The sequence below is a fragment of the Hibiscus syriacus genome, unplaced genomic scaffold (genome assembly GCF_006381635.1).
Source record: "Hibiscus syriacus cultivar Baekdansim isolate YM2019G1 unplaced genomic scaffold, ASM638163v2 tig00111059_pilon, whole genome shotgun sequence".
In the NCBI taxonomy this organism is placed as follows: Eukaryota; Viridiplantae; Streptophyta; class Magnoliopsida; order Malvales; family Malvaceae; genus Hibiscus; species Hibiscus syriacus.
Genome location: NW_024062966.1, coordinates 739196 through 753404, shown reverse-complemented (window position 1 = coordinate 753404; position 14209 = coordinate 739196). Strand labels below are relative to the sequence as shown.

General features: G+C 35.4%; 1 pseudogene; it reads left to right on the top strand.

Annotated features, from left to right (window-relative positions):
* Nucleotides 1-7871: 7871 nt before the first annotated feature.
* Nucleotides 7872-13683, top strand: LOC120151452 (annotated as a pseudogene).
* The last annotated feature ends 526 nt before the right edge of the window (nt 13684-14209 follow it).

Sequence of the window (14209 nt, the reverse complement as noted above, 5' to 3'; positions counted from 1 at the left end):
GGGACTGACCCATCCCGAAATCCCCGGCCAACCAACCACGATGAGCACCGTGACAATCGGAACCAACAGGCCACCGTGGGGTATAAATACTCCCACCAAGCCACTGCCAAGGGGGGAACACCACACAGAACAAACGAGAGTACATAACAGTAAACCGAGAGCCACAGCCAAACAACAAACACACGATCATCGTCGGAGAACGAGACCCCCACAGTAAACAAAGGCCATCACAGTACCAAATACATACAAACCCACGAGACACAATACACACGAGAAACCAGTGAACACAGTCCACCGAGAACGAACGAGGAAACAAACGGTACCTACATCAACCAACAACCACAAGAAAGCCAGAGAAAAACCGAAACAACAAATACACACAAAAAAACAGAATCAGAAAAACGAAGCATCATCGTCGGGAGACGAACGGGTATTTCTCAAAAAAGGTAAAAAAAACCCGAAGTCTTTTCAGTAGATCTACGCCAGAGGGGGTACCTTTTGGGTGTTTGGGTTTAGGATTTGTGTTCCCGGAGTAAAGCGGAATCTTGTGGGTGAGTTGGATTTCTCCGGCCGCTGGTTGTGGCGGCCGGAAATGACGGGAGACGGAGTTTGACCACCAGAGGGTTGGCCGGTCTTTAGCCTGACTGGAGAGTTTTCTCCCATTTGAGAGAAATCATTTTGAGAGTTCAGCGTGAAAATGAGTTTAGTGAGAGGGGAATAGTTGTTTTGACCCATTTATATACGAGGGACCATAGTGCAAATAAAGGATTTTTGAATCCTTTCCGTCGTCCCTGAACGTTTGAACCGCAATTCAATTTGGTCACCATCTGTAAATTTGCATCCATATTTCCAATTTAATCAATTTAGTCCCTACTTATATTTTTTATATTTTCTAAATTGGCACTTAACTTTTATTTTTTCTTTTGTAGTTCATTTTAATACCAATCTAATCAATTAATTTCAATTGATCTCAATTTGACCCTCTAGGTTTTATTTCATCATTATTATTATTTTTTATTGATTTCAAATTTTAATTTTTTTTTCCTTTATTCATTTGCAATTTTCTTTTTAAATCATCATTTTTTTATTTAATTTTTTTAATCTAATTTCTATTTATCATTTTTTTACTTATTATTTTTTCCTTATTTAATTTTTTTCTCTTTTTCTTTTGTTTTCATTTTGATTTCTTTTTTATTATTTGATTTATTTTTTTCTCTAACATTTTTATCTTCTTCAGAGAAATTTTAATCAGTCAAAGGTAAGTAACAAGAATCGGATTTTCAAATTTAAATTTAAAATTTTCAATTTTCGCAATTAAAGACAACCGGCAAATTAATTAGTACCGAAAGGGCGGTTCAAGGGTGCTAATCCTTCCTTGACCGTAACCGACTCCCGAACCCGACGTATTTCTGGAAAAGCACAGATCAGGTAAGATGGTGTCCGACCCACCTAATTTCGCTCTAAATTGGTCGGTGGCGACTCTAACCCAATTATTTCAAGTCGAAGCCCAATTACGGGTCCAACCGAAAGACGGTTGCGACAATTATAACTATAATATAAACAAAATCTATTTATATGAGATAAAAAGGTTAATTAATCTTGAAAAATAAGGAAGAACAAATAGATATTAAGGTGATCGTAATTTTTAAAAATTAAATCATTTATATAATTTAAACATTTTTATATTTTTATTAATAATCTATTTTTTATCTTCTAAAATTTTATAATTTTTTATTATTTAAACTTTTAATATACTTTTTAGAAATTTGCACCCTTAACTGTTAACACAAACTCAACGTAAACTAGTGTTGAAAAATCCAAAAATTAGATTTGGTATATTGTTTAAGACGTATGTAATGTTAACTATAGCAAGAAGCTTAAGATAGTGAAAAAATGGAGAGATGCAGAAAAACGTGATATCAATGTTGCATTTACAGTAATGAGCAGCAGCTATTTAAAATTGTGATTGAACTGTTACATGATCAGTTGTAACAATCCTACAACCGTCTATCAGCCTAACTGAATACAGTTTAACAGGCTTAACCAATATGGTTTAACATTCACTCTGCTTCTTACAGACTTCCTTCAACTCAAACACACATAGTTTACATCTAAACAGATCAAATTTAACCAAGGGAAGAGGCTTAGTTAAAATGTCTGCTACTTGACTATTAGTGGGCACATAGTTGATTTGAACTTCACGAACTGCCACCTTTTCACGCACAAAGTGTAAGTCTAGCTCGATGTGCTTGCTCTTTGCGTGTAGTATGGGGTTTGCTGCCATAACTACTGCACTAGTGTTGTCACACCATACCTTGGGTTCTTCAGGCAGTGTAACATTCATCTCATTTAACACAGCCTTAATCCATACGACTTCAGAGGTGGCATCAGCAAGGCTTCTGTATTCGGCTTCTACAGTGGACCTGGATACTGCACGTTGCTTTTCCAAGCTCCAAGCCAGCAGATGATTCCCATTGTAGACGCAATATCCAGAGATTGAGCTCTTGTCATCGGTATCTCCTCCCCAATCTGAGTCTGAAAAGGCATTAAGTGCCACCATTGTTTGTGCTTGAGTTGCAAACCAAAGGCTAGTCTCTAGTGTTCCTTTTAAGTACCTCAGTATACGTTTTACAACAAGCCAGTGTGCCTCAGTGGGTTCTTGCAGGAACTGTGCTGCTTTATTGACTGCAAAGGAAATGTCTGGTCTTGTATGACAGACATACTGCAGTGCCCCTACTACACTTCTGTATTATTGAGGTTTGCTTAACACTTCCCCATCATTTTAACTAAGTTTCACTGTTGTTGCCATGGGAGTAGACGCTGAGTTTGCATCTAACATTTGATACTTTTGTAGCAGTTTGGTGACGAACTTCTTCTGGCTGAGGAACATACCATTGTCTGACCGATGTACTTCGATACCAAGAAAGTACTTAAGTTGCCCAAGGTCCTTCAAGGAGAATTTCTCATGTAGAGCATGAACAATTTGGTTGATTTCAAGCTGAGAACTCCCAGTAATGAGGATGTCATCCACATATACCACCATGTATACAACTTCACATTCGACTTGCCTAATAAACAGTGATGAATTTGCTCTCGAGGGTTTGAACTTTAAGCTAAGTAATAACTCTCTTAGCTTGAGAAACCAATTTCTTGGAGCTTGTCTCAGGCCATACAATGCCTTCTTCAGTTTGCATACTAAAATTGCTCCATCACTAGACTGCTCCTCAAAACCAGGAACTTGTTGCACATATACATCCTCAATTAGGTCCCCTTTTAGAAAGGTATTGTTTACATCTACCTGCCTAATTTGCCAGTGGTATGAAATAGCCAGTGATAGCAATATGTTAACTGTGAAGAAACGAACCACAGGACTGAAAGTATCCATAAAATCATAGCCAAGTATTTGAGAATACCCCTTGGCAACCAGTCTAGCCTTCAGCCTTTCCACTGAACCATCAACATTCTTCTTCACCTTGAAGAGCCATTTACAACCAATAGCTTTCCTACCAGCTGGTAACTTCACAATGTCCCACGTGTCATTGCTAAGTAGAGCATTATATTCAGCCATAACAGCTGTCCTCCAGTCATCATCACTGAGAGCATCTCAAATGTTACCAGGCACTTCCTTACATTGAGCTGAATAGATCTTCGGTTTAAAAATCCCATGCTTGCTTCGTGTTGTCATAGCATGAGTGTTAGTCATTCTAACAACTGGAATGTTTTCCTGATTCTGTGTATGCTCGCTAGAGGCAGCTTGCTCATGCTGAGAAGATGCCACTTGATCATGTTGAGAAGGAGCATAGACAGCAGACTCGAGAACAAGAGAGCCCGATTCGTTGTTGACTGGTTGTTCTTCAGTGTGTGTATGCAGTCCATCACTTGCAGCTGCATATTGATGTGTACTACTAGCTTCAGTACCAACTCCAGCATTAACACTTGAGCCTGGACCAGTCCTGGCAATTCTGGCTTGCTCGTGTGGATCGTGAACAAGTGGAATAGCCCTTGATCGAACTGCTTCATTACTTCTACTACTGCGAGTTGCTGCCTTATGTACAAAGGGAAATATATTTTCATTGAACACCACACTTCTGGAGACATAAATTCTGCCATGATCATCCATGCATTGATAACCCTGATGCATAGGAGAGTACCCTAGGAAGACACAAGCCTTGGACCAAAAATCCAATTTGTGAGTATTGTACATCCTGAGATTAGGGAAGCACTGGCATCTAAAAATTTTAAGAAACCTATAATCAGGAGGCTTATTATATAACTTTTGATAAGGAGACACATTACCAAGATTCTTGGAGGGCATCCTGTTGATGAGGTACACATCACTAAGAACTGCATGAGACCAGAAGGTTAGGGGCATTGAAGTTTCTGCTAGGAGAGTCAAGGCTGTTTCAACTATGTGCCTATGTTTTCTTTCCACCACCCAATTTTGTTGTGAGGTATGTGGGCATGATTTCCTGAGTTTAACACCTAGTTTGCATGAGATAGCTTCTAGAAATCGAAACTCTCCTCCATTGTCTGTTTGCAAAGCAAGGATTGTAGTTTTGAATTGATTAGAAAACAAGGCTGAAAACACTTCAAAAGACACAACAACTTCACTTTTATTTCTTAGCAAATAGACCCAGCTGTTCCTTGAGTGCAAATCTACAAAACTCACAAAATATTTGAAACCACTAGAAGCAATAGGGGCAGGACCCCATACATCAAGTTCAACTAACTCGAAAGGTTGTTTGTACACAGTTTGTGACACAAGAAAAGGTTGAGTTTTGCTTTTTCCCATCTGACAGGCTGTACAAACCTCACTTTTGTCTATACAGAGTCTCTTATTGAGGGTTGTCATTACTACCTCAGGTGCTGGATGACCGAGTCTCTTGTGCCATAACCAGTACTCATTAGTATTGCTAACAACAGTGTTATTGAGCGTTGCTGCTCCTTGCATAGTCTGAGAGTCAAAACTGTACAATCCTCCATCAAGCTTTCCTTGTATCAGCACGACTCCTGTGCATTCATCCTTAACATAGCAAGCATTTTTGTGAAATTCAAAGAAAACATAATTGTCTTGTGTGAATTTCGAAACTGATAAGAGGTTCTTGTTAATATTTGGGACATGCAGTATTTGCTCAAGCAAGAGATCCTTAGAGACAGTTTTTAAAACATTCCTACCAATGTGAAGGGTTGAAATAGAAGAACCATCACCTAGCTGAACCTTACCACTGCCAGTGTATGCTTGCTTGCTCGAGAATGTGGAGGTGGTGCCAGTCACATGGTGTGTGGCTCCTGAATCAGGAAACCATTTAGCATGATTCAAGGGACCATTAGCCATTAACGCATTGACCTGCATATTATCACTTGGTTCAACAGCAGATGCATCTTCACCTCCAGCACTGTCACTTACAAAGGGACTGTAATGACAGTCTGGTGTATGAGAAAAACAGGAGCACATATTTGCATGCACATCGTTAGATAAGGAGTTTTGTTAAAAAGTTACTCCTTTGAAATTTTGATAAAACCTATGCTAGCACCTGTCAACTAGATGGCCTAGCTTCCCACATAATTGACACTGCTGCTTAGGTCTTCCTTTATATCTGCTGCTCGTGGTGCTGTTGGATTTAGAAGTCGTTATATTCTTGTATTGTTGTGCATCAGAAACCTTATTGGTGTTGTAGTGTGTGAAATTAACACCTATTAGAAACCTTGATGAGTCATCAAGACGAGATTCAGCATCAATAAGAACAGAAACTACATTATCGAGGGAAAATGGATCTCTGCTTGCAGTGATTGCAGCCACCGTTGGCTCGTATTCTACTGGCAGTCCATTAAGGATGGTGGCAATGTGATCGATGTCTGAAATAGGGTTACCACACGTTGCCAAGAGATCGCATATTTCTTTGATGGCCATGGTATAATCTCTCATAGACTGAGAGCCTTTCTTCATCGATCTAAGACGACAATGCAGAGCCATTATCTTTGTGGTAGATAGTTTGGAATATAATCTGGTGACAACATTCCAAACTGCAACAGTGGATTCGACACCAACTGATTGAGGCAGAATATTGGTGCTAACAATGGAAAGAAGCCAAGAGGCTAAAGAACTGTCTTGCTTGACATACCGAAGGTAAGCTGGATTAACAGTCTGTTCTCCTACCTCATTGAGTATCAGTTTTGGTGGAACCACCATAGATTCTTCAAGAAAACTTTCAAGACCGAGCCCTCTGACTGTGAGAATCACTTGTTGCTTCCAAAGAAGATAGTTTGAGTCGGTTAGGCATACATTGATTCTTTTGTTAGCGAAGGAATGCAAGCTGGCTTCTGTCAGCTGTTCATCCTCGGCCATCATTGTAATGCCTTGAACCACGACTGTTCTTTGAAAACAGGAACCAGAAAGCACGAGCGGAGAAAGAATGGCACACAACGGAGCTTCTTCAGGATCTAATGGCGAATGATACCCTGTTAACTATAGCAAGAAGCTTAAGATAGTGAAAAAATAGAGAGATGCAGAAAAACGTGATATCAATGTTGCATTTACAGTAATGAGCAGCAGCTATTTAAAGCTGTGATTGAACTGTTACATGATCAGTTGTAACAATCCTACAACAGTCTATCAGCCTAACTGAATACAGTTTAACAGGCTTAACCAATATGGTTTAACATGTAATTACGCAACCGATGAGGAAGCTTTGTTGATGGCCATGCAACTGTCCTTTGCGTCAGAATTTTATGTCGATAAAATATATTTATAAACTTTAGGAATAAAAATAAATTATTAATAAAATATATAATAATTTAAAAAAAACGATTAACACACCCACTTCCCCTCAATCAATCCTTACCTACAAGAGATTATCGTCAAATCTTTTTATCTTCACTCTTTAACAGTGACTTTAAAATTTAAATAATAACGAAAAAATATTCATAATTGCGTTAGGTATTCAAAATATAAAAATAATAAAAGCATAAAAAAAATAATAAAAAATTTATAAATCAACTTATCTCGATAATTAAAAGAATTATTGTTTTAAAGTTCATGAGTTTGAACAATTACAACTGTAGTAAAGGGTTGTTAGATGTTCATTGTCAAATAATTAAAAAAATTAAAACTGATATTATTTTGTAATTATTTTAGTTTAATAATAATAATAATAAGTTGAATATGTCAAGAACACTGAATCTGTTCCGTATTGATAGTTTTTTTTAATATTTTTTAAAGCGTTTGATTGCATTAGGTATTTAAAATAACAATTGTGAGCTTTTGATGGCGAGTCTATTTGTTTACGGTGTTCAAAGTTCATATTCAATTGATATACAATTATAACATTAATTTAAATGATAATCAATATGGGTTAATAAATATAATTTAATATAAATATATAAACTATTTTAATATTATTAAGCTTTGACTATTAATTTTATTATTTAATATTATTTTTGTTATTAATATAAAAGTTAGTATTGCACTATCATATTATTGACGTTAATTCAATAAAATAAATAACACGAATTAATTAGTCTATGTGGTAAATGAATTGTTGGTTTTCCTTGAATATTCGAATTCAAGCATCGAAAATATTAGAGATGTTAATGTTTAATGTCAAGAGATTAAGAGTTATTTTTAAAAATTGACAATCTTATATTTACCCCCATATTAATAAAAAAATTAAAAAGTAAATAATATTTTGTCTCTTTATTTTTTCTAGATTTGTACTTTCCTATATATTAATTTCTTTGACAAGTCTGTTGCTTATATACTTATACATTTAATTATTTCTAATTAATTGACTATATATATTTATTTTTCATAATAAAAATATTTTATAATAATGTCTTTCTTATCTATAAATTTTAATAGTCAGAATGACTAGATGGTAAATGTACCTAATAATAACTCTAAGAATGATGACGAAGAAATTTCCGTGGATGGGATAGAATTCTTTGACCGGCAAAGGAAATGGTCGATGTATTGACAAAATATATCCTAAAATAGGCGATAGAAACTGGCAATTTGTCGGATGGAGTTTTGTAAATTTTGGACCATGGTTTTCAGAATCGGACCGGTTAGCGAATCGGTTATGTTATCGGTTCACTGATTCAATCGGTTGAATCGATCTGATCGGTCGGAAGAACCGGACGACGTCATAATTATTTAAAAAATTAAATAAAAATACCAAAAATATTTAATAAAAAATAATTTTTTATATCACAAGTCATATTCAAAGTAAATCATAAATAAAGTTAAAAACCATAAAATCAAGTGAAAACAAAATGATTGAAATTAACTACAACATAATATTTAAGGTAAAACATATTAAATAATAAATATAATTATATAACTATAATTAAAAAATAAATTTGGGGTTAAAAAATATAACAAATGATAAAATATAACAAATGATATTGTTTGGTTTAATTTTTTTTAAACAATCTCACATGACTAAGAAATATATAAGAGCATCCCAAAAGTCTAAAGAGTAAAAATATGAGAACAAAACAATCTCACATTGCTAAGAAACATAGAAGCGCATCACAACTAATTTCTATAAATAATAGATGTAATTTGACATTCAAAATCATGGAGTCTTTTGGTGAACATTGAGTGCTCAGAAATACTCGAGTTCGACTTGGCTCGTTTAACAAACGACATTGTTTGGTTTAATTTTTTTTATAAAAAAAAACAAAAATCCCAGTTTTTCTCGGGGTTTTCCGGTTTTTAGATAGTCCGGTTCGAACGGTTCAGCGATTCTGACAGATTCACTAATAGCGGTTCAACCGGTTTAGATTGAACCGGACTAAGCAACGGTTTCCGATTGAACCGATCGATCCGATCCGATTTTTAAAACAGAGTTTTGGACAGAACACTGCAACATAAAATATTGTGTCTATATTAATATTTGGGGTAAACTACGTCAATGGTTATTAATATTTGGATAAATCTTCGTTTTCACTACTGATATTTGAAAAATTTAAAATCAGTCACTCATGTTATTATTTGTTACAAAATGATTACTAATGTTATCGTTTGTTACAAAATGATCACTCAATGTTATCGTTTATTACAAAATGATCACTCAATGTTAACAATTGTTAACAAATCATTACTACAGAAAAGGAATGTTGACGTGGTACGTTAAACCAGCTTATTCAACATATTTGATTGACCATTTGACTTCTACTTCTGCTGTTGCAGTTGTTTGATAGTTGATGGTGAAATGAAATTTTGCAACAAATTACAACTATAATTTTCGAACATGATTATCAAACATCAAGCACCATAGATCTTTAAGTGATTAGGAACAAGAACTCTAAACCATATCCCTAGACTCCTACAGTATAACTTCAATTCGTTACATGGATCGAGTAGACCCCACTTTAACATCCCAAAATGGCATGTCTTACCTTCAGAATTCAGCTAAATTAACTAGGGTGTATTCGGTTCGTTTTTTACTAAAAATTGAATCGAATCGAAATAAACGGGTTTTCAATATTTAAACCGAAACCGAATAGTTAAAAAACCGAAAAAATCGAAACCGGTTTTTTTGGTTCGGTTCGGTTTTTTTAACGGTTCGGGTTTTTCGGTTCGGTTCGGTTTATCGGTTTTTCAATAAAAAAATCACTTGAAACTATAATTTTTTTTACAAAAATTGCCTATTCGGTTCAATATGGAACAAATGGGTTTCATATGGAAAACCCAAACCGAATCGAATAAAAAAAATGAAACCTTTAAACCGAACCGTTTAAAACCAAACCGAACCGAACCGTTTTACTCGGTTCATGTCGGTTTTTCGATTTTCTCGATTTCGTTGCTCAGTCCTAAAATTAACTACAATTCACTATGTTATCTACAAAAAAAAAACACGCTCAAAAGATCACAAGCAGAATCCAAAAAACCCTAAATAAACTTTGGCATAGAGCACCAAAAAGGAGCTTGAACAAAACAAAATCACAAAAAGAAGAAAACCTAGGATTCAAAAGAGATCAACAAAGAAAAAAACAAAACTTGCAAATGAAAATAACATAGAAAGAAAGAGGTTACCATTAACACTCGTGTCAGAAACATTGTTGTCTAAAGAAGACTTCACAAAGAGCCTCAGAGGCTTCTAAAACTAGTGGCTGCAAAAAGAAGAGAAACAGAAGCCATAGAGAACCCAGAATTTTTTGAATTTTCTTCTTAAACAATGGCATGCAAGAATACCTTCCTTCGATCAACAATAAAATAAAAATAATATGGAATTAAACAATGACATGCAAGAATACCTTCCTTCGATCAACAATAAAATAAAAATAATATGGAATTAAACAATGACATGCAAGAATACCTTCCTCCGATCAACAATAAAATAAAAATAAAATGAAATCTACAAACCTGAGATTTAAATAGTGATTCGCGATTGCGGTATAGCGGTAGTGGTGCCCTTCAAAACTGTTATTATATGACCACGATACCTGCAATCCTAGTAATAGAGCTCGCTATATACGCAATCACGAAAAAACACGACACGACCGAACACACGACCATGACCGCTATTTGAATCCCTGCTACAAACTAAATATGCTGAAATAAGGACTCTTTGTCTGGGAATTGAGGTGAAGTAAAATAATCTTCAACCTCCAAAGTTCTTTGTTTTATCTCTTTTAGAAGAAGAAGAAGAAGTCAAATGGTCGATCAAACATGTTGAATCAGCTGGTTTAACGTGCCACGTTATCATTCTGTTTGTAGTAACGATTTGTTAACGGTTGTTAACGTCGAGTGACCATTTTGTAACAAACGATAACGTTAGTGGTCATTTTGTAATAAACGATATTATGAGTGATCAATTTGTGATTTTCCAAATATCAATGGTAGAAACGAACACTTACCCAAACATTAGTGGTGACCATTGGCATAGTTTACCTGAATATTTGAGATAGACTTTTATGATTTTTGGAAGGATAAACTACATCATATACTATTGAACTTTAGGTCATGTATCGTTTATATCACTGAACTTTTAATTTATTCAATCATACTACTAAATTTTTGTTTTAACTTTAATTATATCATTAGGTCGTTAAAGTCCAAATGATGTGATGACATGGACTAAACGACGTCGTTTTGGTGAGATTATTGATACCTAAGACGCCGCTATTTTAAGCTTTGAACGTTAGGAGTGTATCGGTGTTACCAATAAACATTTAAACATATTTATTTTTTCCAATGTATTTTTTCACTGCCACCGAAAACCAATCATTGCCCATCATCGGTCGTCTTTCAGGCCAAAATCGGTACAAAAAAAATCACGTTTCACTCATATTTCTTCTCATATGATTGGTTTTTAACGAAACTCACTCATAATCAATGAAAATCCATTAAAAGCTCAACGTGCTAATGCTCCAATCTCTTTCGATGATCATTCAATGATACTAACTTTGAGTATGTTGTTTGTCTTCTTAAAATAATTATTATCACAATTCATATTTTTGAATAAACACCTCAAATTCCTCAAATCTAAGAAAATCCTCAACCCGAATGGTGCACCAAATTTTGAGCACACAAATTCAATAATCTCTTCTTCCATCACTTTTATCAACTCATCATGTATAATTTTAAAGAATTGTTGATTCGGGCTCACCCCTTAATAAAAATAACTCTCACAGCCTGATCACTTATAGCTTGGACAACCTGTCTAATAACAGGAAGACTCGCATCTGCTTCAAAAAGAGCTTTTTTCACACATTGGTCCCATAATATTTTCATTTGTCCAAACCTCATTTCCTTAAAGTTTGATCGAAGCAACTTCTACCCCACTTGTCAATTGACCAAACATTTCAGCTCTCGTAACCCCTTGTGTTTCTTCTTCGAAAATTTTTCGATTGTGAAGAAGGCCAAGCCATAACTTTCGATTTGGTTGTAACTTGTCAAACACCAAATCGCTTGTTACATTTATGTAATGCTTGACATCATGGATTTCGAAGCTTCTAATGAATTGAGTCATACTCTTCCCCATTTACAAAAGCCTAAATTTAGAAGGGTCATCAATCATAACCAACACTTTCACATGTGTAAACACCAATAAATGAATCCTTTTAAGCTTTTCCCAAGCATGAATAATTAGAAATATCAAATTCCTAACAGATAATCCCTTATATGTAAAAACCAAAAGCTATCATTTATGCCAAATATCAGCAATATGCGATGTACACAACATCAGAGTTTAATCCCATATATTTGGAAGTATGAAAATTGAATTCAAATTGTAGATTTTCGTACTTACTGTCATTGACATGATTCAAGATGCTCATTACATGCAGATTCCTGATTTTCTTCGATGACTCCTCTTGTTTTTTAATATTCTGATCTTGAACATGATTTTCTTTTGTCTCGACGTGTTTAGATGAACCTATGATTTTCGTGAGATCACTTGAAAAATTAAGCCCATCACTGCTCTAATTTGTTTGGTCTTCAACATCATTTTTATTTGGTGTCGACAAATCGTCGAATACTTGGGGGGTCTTTGTATTTGAGTTGTCTTGCTTAGTAACAAATTCCCCCGACAGTCCCAAATGCAACGTTATGACTTCCAATTGATGTTTCACATATTTAAGTGTTTGTTGGATCATATAGTTCACCTATTTCTGTTGTTCCGCATGAGCTTGAAGAGATCACAATAGTTGTTTGTGTGAGCGACAGTCTCATGCAGAGTTTTAATGGCTTTTGTATATTCACCTTAGTTCAGCTTCTCAAGGAAAGCAACAAATGTTATGAATTTAGTTTCTTAATGATATGAACTCAAGTAATTAAGTTGTATTCCACTGAAGAACAAGAAATTACAGCAAATAGAGAAGGTAGAGTGAGAAATAAGAGAGAAAATTAGAAAGGAAAGAGAGAACAGATTGTAACAATATTTCATGCCCTTCTATTCTCCACTATATTTTAGAGCTAGTTATAGTAACCAACAAAGCCTTGGAATGTTGACTTGTCAATAATTGATAGGTTTGCTGAGTTGGCATAGCTGCTTGGGTCATAACACCCTCCACCAACCCTGATGCGCCCCTCATGCTAGACCGCATGTTTCCTGTACTTCCGAGCTTCTCCGTTCTCACTTGCTCCTTGCTCTTTCTTCCCGACGGTAAAGTGGAGAGACTCTATGGCCTTGGCCCCGTCTGCAAATTCTTCACCAAGAACGAGGACGGAGGCTCAGTTTCCACCATCCTCATTGTTCAAGACAAGGTCTTTATGGACAGCTGGTTTCACTTGAAAGATGCAGTGTTGGAAGGTGGATCTCCATTTAACAAGGCCAATGGTATGCCTGTATTTGATTACCTCGGCACGGATCATAGACTGAACATGATTTTCAACAAAGGAATGTTCGATTTATCCTGCATTAACATGAAATGGATTCTCGAGAGATATGATGGCTTTGAGGGACTAAAAACACTGGTTGATGTTGGCGGTGGTACTGGGGTCGCACTTAACATGATTGTCTCCAAGTACCCCCAACATTAAAGGCATCAACTTCGATTTGCCTCATGTTATAAAAAACGCTCCTACTGTCCCTAGTACAACAGTTAAATTAACGTGTTTTTCTTAAGTATTAAAAAAACAACAGATAAATTAATATGTTTCTAAAATGATACTTGGTTGTAGGTGTGGAACATGTTGGTGGAGATAGGGATGGGCATGAGACCCAAATTCGATGATTTTCGACCCGACTCGATTCGATCGAGTCGGATTTTTTTAAAAAAATTCGGGTTCAGGTGGGATTTTTTTTATATGATGTTCGGGTCGGGTCGGGTTTAGGGTGAAAAAGACCCAATCCAACCTAATCCGAAAAAAATATATAATTTTAACTTAAATATTTAGGAATAATTACAATAATACTCTTCTATATATTATTTTTTCAATTAAGTCACTGTTTTTATTGAATAAAAGTAATTTTTTTATTATTTCGGGTCGAATTTTTAAGTTATATATCGGGTTAGAATCGGGTCGGGTGAAACTTATTTTGGTCGGGTCGGATCGGATCTCGGGTGGAGGACTCCTTGTTCTCGGGTCGGGTCGGGTGGACCAAAAACCCGACCCAACCCGACTCATGACCATCCCTAGGTGGAGAATATTCTTTGAATATTCAAACTAATTTAAGTAATGACAGATGGAAAACATATTTAAGGTGGACATGTTCTTAAATTCGAATTTTTTATATTAATTTTTTATTTTATCATAAGT